The 8777-nt window shown below is 33.9% G+C and overlaps 1 long non-coding RNA gene across 1 annotated transcript; it reads right to left on the bottom strand.

The window, feature by feature from the left end:
- Positions 1-941: 941 nt before the first annotated feature.
- On the bottom strand, positions 942-2782 carry LOC149149888 (uncharacterized). Its single transcript, XR_016263773.1, has 2 exons — positions 2270-2782; positions 942-1454 (listed from the first exon to the last, which is right to left on the bottom strand). It is a non-coding gene; the product is annotated as an uncharacterized LOC149149888 (long non-coding RNA).
- Between the last annotated feature and the right edge of the window lie 5995 nt (positions 2783-8777).

Below are 8777 nucleotides of genomic sequence, written 5' to 3'. Positions count from 1 at the left end.
TCAGAACATCAATCGGTAAATCGGTAAAGAATAACCATCAGAACATCAATCGGTAGGACTTGGAATATCAAATGTTGGAAGTCAAAGACTCCGGACTTAGAATATCAAATGCTGGAAGTCAAAGACTCCGGACTTAGAATATCAAATGTTGGAAGTCAAAGACTCCGGATATCACATGTTCGAAGTCAATCAATCAGTAGAACTTGGATATAAATGTTGGAAGTGGAGGGTTTGGGGTTAGATAAGAACGAATGGAGACTTCAATCAGTAGGATTTGGATATCAAAGGTTGGAACTCGAGGGTCTAGGGTTAGATAAGAACGAATGGCAATATTTGATAATCTCCTGGGAGGTTGGGAGACAAAGAATAACCATCAGAACATAAAATAGAATAATGTCATGTCAAGGCTCTAGATATGAGGGAATGGGATGGCAATCATCATAATTCCATGGGAGGCCAAGAATAACCCTCAAAACAAAACATAAAATAATGCCATTTGCATAAAATTTCTTCGCATAATTTCAATGTGTAAGTGCGAGGCTTTGATAAGATGGTATTAAAAAAGCGAAGTGTATAAAGTAAGCAGTTCTAACATTTTAATATCCGAATATATCGCAGTTTATGAGAATGTGTAACGCACTCATAATCGACATAGTTGTTTTGTTATCTCCCACGTCCGAAGGTGGATCTATGATCTTTCTGATTATCAACTGCTTTCGTTTCATTGCATATATTCTGGCAGTAACTGATACAGAACGCTCTAGCAATTCCAGAACATATAAAAATTCTCATATGGTACTTTTGCTTGTTTGAAGATTTAAAATTTTAAATGCTCAATCCCACACGCATCGGCAAAGAAATTGATAAACCTAAACTCAAAACAAAGTTCCAAACCTTTGGTATAATCCTAGCGTACATATATTCATTGTTGCGCGAAGATCTTTCTGAATCTGACAAAGTTGTAGTTAGATAAAATTCATTGCACTGAATACAATACCTCTTCTTAGCTTGAAGATGGGCCCTTAGCTAGAGATTTCTCTGTAGGCACATTTGCTCGACCGCCGGATCTCGATTCTCAGAACCTATATTCTCGAGTTTCTGCTGTGAGACTGCGACCTAAAGATTCCTAGCTTGCTTTTGAGGTTCGGTTACTACCTTAAGATTCCCAGCTTGTTTTTGAGGTTGGGTTACTGCCTCTGTGCAGGACGGCTCTCCTCACGGACCACCAAGACACAAAATCTTTAATCAAAACCCCAAACTCATGAAGATTACTTGTAATTTATAAGCTCACCGCAGCACGAGACCGAGAGAAGGGAATTCTACGAAGAATCAACACTCGCATGCGCCTCGGGAAAGGAGATTGACGCACTGCTTGCGCGAAAACTCTGGTCAAAATTATCATATATTTCTCCAACAAATGTGCGACTACTCCAAGTAGGATCATTTTCTGGGATCTATGAAAAATCAAGCAAGAAAATTATGAAGCGGTATGAGCATTACGCCATGTAATTTCAACTTTTATGTAAAAATAAAAATAAATAAAAACGGCAAGGCATACGAAACGATTGAAATTTCAGGAAAAACTACTGAATTTAACTTCATTTTTTAATATTAAAATGAAAAACACAAAAACATTTCGGCCATAGACACTGGAAATACGCGAGGATTATTAAACTACTGAAATATCTTGGATTCATGCTTGGTTTCCACTTTGATTTCAAAAAAGCGAAAAATACTAAACGAACGAAATATCTGGGAAAATACTAGATCCTAAAATGATTCAAGAACATTTTCCAACCTTTTTAAAGATCTAATGACTTCAGGGTTTCAATAACATAACCTATTCAAAATCCAGCAGAACTTTTTGGGCATAAGGCAATTGTTTCACAAAATAAGCAATAAAAAGTTGAAAATAAAGATTCAGCAAAGGCATGGAACATCGGAAACCCCTGGCCTAAGATTTACAAGATTCCGACAGCGTAAACAGACAAAGCACCGTTCCGAAAGGCGCAATATCCTTTAAATATCGCTAAATTCGAAGAAAATAAAATGAAAAATTCGTAATACAACTCGCACTATTTGGCTACAGCCAAAGATAAACAGCGCCTGAGTCATCCGTGCCGACTCTTGCCGATAGAACAGCCAAACATGGCAAAACTATGAAGAAAACTGCAACTTCACCGACGTTTAATAATCCTGACAAATTGTCGCAAGAAAGAAAGAAAAATCAAACGAAACGTCTAATTTCAAGAAAGAGACCGAAGCTTACCGAATGCACAAAGAAATACTATTCGACAGGCTGAAACAGCTGAATAAGATCAGGTTTCTTCTTCAGTTAAACCCTTTCTTTGCAGCATTGCAAATTCTGGAAGCCTCACTGAGCGGAATGTTAATAATATAAAATATATTACAGTTCCGGGGGCTGAGCGAAATGTTAATAATATAAAATTATGTACTAATTAATTATTTAAACTTTTATAATCACATCACACGTCTCACGGGATTTCTCGCGAAACTGAACGATTTGTTGCAGATTGAGTGGAAGTCTGCTGCGGTTTCTTATGATTTGCCTCCGCTGGTGTCAGGCGACCGACACAGCGAAACGGAACGATTTGGTGCAGATTCAGTGCAAGTCTGGTGCGGTTTCTTTTCGCTGTTGTCAGGCGACCGACACAGTATACCGTTGACGTGTCATCTTAGCCCGTGGTTTTGTCTGGCCGCCTTTTCGACGACTATATTGTGGGAGACGCAATGGGACGACTCACAGAGATACAGATAATTTATTGTCACTTTTGAGTCAGACTTGAAATTATGGCCGAGTGCGTTGTATGGGACGCGGCGGATAAGAGGATGAGATGACGATAAAGATATTTCTATTAATATTTTATTTAGACTAAAATTGAAAGTGTCAGATAAAGATAAAGGTATACTAAAGAAAAAACAAATAGTGAATATTATTTTTTAATATGTAAATATTGTTTAAAAATATGGTGTATAAAATATATGATGGTGGTGGTGGTGGTTAACTGAGATCAAATTTTGGTCTATCAGACAAAGAAACGAATTATTTAGTTGGATTTAAGATTATATTCTTATGTTCAAAAAGCTTGGAGAGAAGTCTCCCGAGGTCACTATAATTTTGACATCGTAAAAGGCTAGGAAGGTCAATGTTGCAATAAAGATTATGAAATTGAGATCTAATGTTGTTGTAAGTGGGGCACTCTAAGAGGAAGTGATTTTCATCCTGGATGTTCATATTCTCACAAAGATAGTAGATCATTTCTATCCATGGTGTTTTAGGAACTGCTCAACGACTCGTTTCACTATGGACCTCATGAGAGTTCGTTCTAATTTTGGCTATATTAATTTTCTTCTTTTAGCTAGTTAAAACGGAGATATACTTTTGATCTTCTAGGATGGGGTTGATGACCTCCTTATAATATCTTAATTTTCTTTTAGTTGCTAAATCTTTCTCACACCACATTTTTTCTTTGAACTTAGAAGTAACAATATTTTTAATGTTATTAATGTTTTGCAATGCAACATTCTCGTCAATCTCCCAATGGTTTAACCAGGCCCTGGTGTCTTTATACCAACCTCGTTTGAGCCTTAGGTGGTTTTGGCTGGAATTTAAAGCTAGCTTAGGAAATCTATGGTCTCCTATGTTATTGAGTTTGTGCTTGTACAATAGAAGCCTAGTCATAGCTAGGCTCTCGATGGGGGAAAGACCCACTTCTATAAGGAGAATAGGATAGGGTGTATTGCTTTTAATTTTGAGGTTATACATTATAAAACGCTTCTAGATTTGCTCAATCTTTCTCCAGGATTCTCTAGAGATGCTGCAACCCAAAACCTCACATCCATATAAGATAACAGGAGTGACTAAAGTTTCAAAGAGAAACTTCTTTCTATCCCACATTATAAGTTTTGTCATTTTACAATTATTTTCAAAACCAAAATAAGATTTCCACCCCCCATTAATCATTTTCTCAATGTTATAGTTCCAGTTGAGCTTGTGATGAATATCAATTCCTAGGTACTTGTAAGAAGACACTTCCTCCAAGTTACTATTGTCATACATAAAATTAGCGTAAGTGTCCTTCTTGGATTTGATAATCATAACTTTTGTTTTTTCAGTGTTAACAGTCATACCCATGGTAGAGCAGAAATCCTTAAGAAGTCTAAGTTGCTTATCAAGATCAGATGGGCACCTTGTGAGAAGAACAATATCGTCAGCATAGAGAAGAAGGATGATGACTATCCCAGCTAAGATCGTGCCAGCACAGCCTGCTTCCTCTAAACAACCTTCTAGCTTGTCGATGTAAATGCCAAATAGGGTAGGGGAGAGGGGGCAACCTTGTTTAACTCTGATATTACACTTAATATCTTTCGACCACCCCTCATTGCTCTTTAACTTGGAAATTACATTCTCGTATAACCTTATAGCGGCAGCTCTCAACTTGAAAGGAACCTTTAGCTCTTCTAATCTATTCCATAGGTTGTTTCTAGGAACCGTATCGAAAGCCTTTCTAAAGTCCACAAAGCAACAAAAGAGATTGGATTTATCATTGCGACATTCCTCCACAATGATCCTAAGCGTAACGAGGTGGTCCGTTGTTGAGTGTTGCCTTCTAAAACCCGCTTGGCCTTTAGCCCGCTTACCTTCACTTTCAAGCCATATGCTCAACTTCTTTTCCAAAATAATACCATATAACTTGGCTAAGAGAGGGATGATCATAATTGTCTGATAATTAGAGGGGTTATTTGTATCCCCACTTTTAAAAATAGGGATAATGAGGCTATGAGTCCATGGTTTAGGGAACCCTTGCTTGACCGCTTGATTGAAAAGCTTGTGGATGTGGGGGATGAGGACCGGACCTCCAATTTTTAAGATTTCTGCCTGGTAACCTTCAATGTCCTTTGTTTTCGCATTTGTTAGGCGTTTAACCCCAAAATCAATGTCTTCTAATGAGAAAACTTCTTTCGTTGTGAACAGGGTTTCAAAGTTATCCGTGACATTTGGAGATTCATAAAGCTTTTTAAGATAGGAATTCCAGTCGTGTAAAGCAATTTTATTATTATCTTTAGTTTTCCTAGTTAGGATCTGCCTCCAGAATTTCTTAGGAGCTACCTTAGAGAGGTGTAAGAGATTCTCTTGTCTTTTACGAATATACTGCCCTTTTTTCCTTTTAGTTAGGGCTTTGTATATTTTTATCTTGCCAATTTTAAGAGATTCATCAACAGTTTCTTAATTGCTCTCCTCGCACTTTTACAATCTTTGTCATACCATGGGTTGGTTTTTATTATTTCCTTTGATACTTGAAACTTCAATTGAGAACTTGTTAATATAATATGAGAGGGTTGTAGTAAAATTATGATAGCGGTCTTCTATGTTGTTTATACTAAATAAAGGAAACAAATTATTTTTTAATTCATTTAGAAAGAGATTGTTTTTATTTCTATCAAAGATTAAGTTCTTTTGGCTATAAGGATTATCTTCTATGGGATCTCTATGCATGACAAAATTGAGAGTTATAAGTAAAGGCCTATGATCAGAGTCAGGCTCGTGGTCGTTTAAGATGTCAAAATTTATTATTTCGTTGTATAAAGGGAGATCGGAAATAACATAGTCTACCACGCTGCTACCAAGCCCATGGATGCAGGTCATCTGGCTAGAATTGGGCCACTTCTTTAGATCGTTGCAAATTATGAGATCCTGAGCACTACAGAGCTTGACTAGCTCCGACCCAAACAAATTCTCCCCGAGGTCTTCAGAGCTCCTTTTGTACCGGCTAGCCAGAGTAAGGTCTTCGTCTAACCAAAGAGGATTAGGGTTGGAATGATTGCTTAGAAGAATAGCTTGGTTGCTTGAAGTTCGAGCATTAAAGTCACCCATTAAAAGGATATTACCTTCATTCCTTAGGCTAGAAATATCATTCTCTAAACCATTGTAAGGACTATTTTTATCTAGATTCTTTTTCTTATAGAAGTTAGAATTGATGGGGGGGGGAATAACAGATTGCTATGTAGGTCTTTTATCATTAATGTCAGTAATCTCTATCCAACTATATTGGTTGTAAGGGTCGTTTTATAAATCCTAGCATGGGGGGAGATGTTCTTCTTAATGTAACAAGCTATACCCCCAATACCTCTACGGGAGGATCGCTTGTTCCAGGTAGACCATAGTGCAAAGCCATCTATGTTAGGGACCTTAGATTCTTCGTGCTCCCAAGTTTCAACAAGCAATATAATATCAACATCATTCGAGATCCAACTTAGCTTGGGACCTTTGTTCCATGGAAAGCCCCAACAGTTCCAAGAAAGAATCTAAAGCATGTTGAATTGCTATTTATTACTATCTTTTTGGTTTCTATCTCGAATAACGTTTTCTATTTTTTATTATTGCCAATTTTCCTTCCTTCCTAGCTTCTTTTACCTTTTGAACCTCCTTTCTTAATTTGCTTGATCTTCTTAGGATAACTGTTTTTAACTAAATAAATAATATGTATAATTGTATTGATGTTGTTGAATGTGATGCTTCACTCCAATAAAGATGATTTTCAAAATTTGACACGCTTTTTGTTATTGTTCAATTTTGATGGAGTTGGAATTTTTTTATGGTTTATTATTATTATTATTATTTCACAAATTTTATTTTAATGTTAATTTAGAATTCAATAATTTTATGAAAAATATTTTATAATTATTTAAATTTTGTTGAAATACTTTTGAAAATATTGTTTTTTTTAACTGATTTTCAGTGATAATCTCTATGTTAAAATATTTGAATTTTATTATTATTATATAATTTAAAAAAAAATAAAAATAAAAATTTAAGAGTTGAGATTATGTAGTATTAGGCCTAGTTTATTTTATAGATGAAATGGTTTTTTTCAAAATTAATTTTCTAATTAATTTTAAGTAAAATTTTGTATATATTTTTTAAAAATTGAGTTTAAGTTGTAAAATTTAAGTGTCTCAAGGGTTTTTCAAGGTAATTAATCTATTTATGTATTCAAAAAATGTAATTTAAACAACAAAAAATCACATTCAATATAATTTAAATTGTATTGCGCGAAAAAAAAAAATAATAATAATAAATAAAATTATTTTGTCTATAAATTAAACTACATCTTTAGTATTATGATTAAAAATTTATATTTATAACTATTTGGTTTTGACTTTAATTTATATATATATGATTAAAATTTTATATACACAAAATATTTAGTCTTAAATTTAGTCCAAACTATATCTATTTCATGTATAGTAAATGTTTACCACAAACATGAATATTACTTACCAATTATTGCTTACCAATTTACTACTAACGTGATCGTGATAGGTTTTAAGACTCATATTTATACAGTTAGTTTTAAATTTTATAGATGAGTTAAATTTTTATATCAATACGTATTTCTATTTGCAATAGAGTTTCTAAAATTTTATTTTAATGGTTAATATTATTAAATGTATGTTACTAATTTACATTAAATATTTTATTTTATAATTAATAATATTTTTTAAATAATAATTTAGTTATTTCTTTTTTAAATATGAAATGTGGTGTGATGTTATTTGTAAACAAGTTGTTTTTAGTGATTTTTTGGAAGTTTTTCTTATGGTTTTTGGGTTTAATTTTTTTTAAATCTATCTAGAATTTGTTAAAATCACAAGTTTGATAGGTAACCTCTGCACAATCCAAGTGCTTTAAGGGTTTTTCAAAGTGTTGAATCCATATCAAAAAACCAATTTAAATAACACAAATCAAGATTTCACCTCAAAATTTTCCGCCAAATTCTAACACCAAAAAATCCAAAAAATCACACTAAAAACAACTCCAATATATAAATATCTTACAAAATCTAAAATCCAATTACATAAATACATTGTTCCTCGACCATTTTTCTAACATTTTGTTATGCTTTTGTTATGCTTAAATAACTTTATTACGCCCCTGCGTCCTCACGTACCATGACTGATTCTGATAACTACATGGTGGTGAAATCTCAGATTTTACAGCGTGGTATAAAAAAATTAAGTATTTCTTCGAAGCACAAAATCCAATCCAATGGTACCTAATTATAAATTAAGTCAAGTGAAATGAATGAATATAAACCCCCGAACATTTATGCGACAATTTAGCAAGTGTACGAGATAATGGATAAAGTTGCCGATGACCAAAAACATATATTTTTTTCCAAAATTGGAGTTAAAAATTCACTCATGAGTCATAAGATTATTAAAATGTAGACTTAACGAGTCTCATCTCAACGACTAAATTGAAGTACAGAACACTTAGTTTTAGTGGCACATAATTTTGCCTATGGCAAGGGCCCTCCACAAAATCAACACCACTTATAGAATAGTTTAACAACTCCGACTCCAAAACCCGAACATTTATGCGACAATTTAGCAAGTGTACGAGATAATGGATAAAGTTGCCAATCACCAAAAACATATATTCTTTGCCAAAATTGGAGTAAAAAATTCACTCATAAGATTATTAAAATGTAGACTTAACAAGTCTCATCTCAACGGCTAAATTGAAGTACAAAACAGTTAGGTTTAATGGCACATAATTTTGCCAATGGCAAGGGCCCTCCACAATGTCATCACCAAAATTTCATCACCACTAAAAGAATAGTTTAACAACTCCAACTCCAACTCCAAAATGTCATCACCACTAAAAGAATAGTTTAACAACTCCAACTCCAACTCCAAAAGTGGTAGATGATATTCATGCTAGCCATGATTTTAAGATTTACCTTAGTCAA

The sequence above is a fragment of the Pinus tabuliformis genome, chromosome 9, assembly GCF_031772625.1.
Source record: "Pinus tabuliformis cultivar Carrire ecotype Pingquan chromosome 9, CPIR1, whole genome shotgun sequence".
Classification (NCBI taxonomy): Eukaryota; Viridiplantae; Streptophyta; class Pinopsida; order Pinales; family Pinaceae; genus Pinus; species Pinus tabuliformis.
The sequence above is the reverse complement of the archived record's forward strand: the minus strand, read 5'-3'. Positions and strand labels throughout refer to the sequence as shown.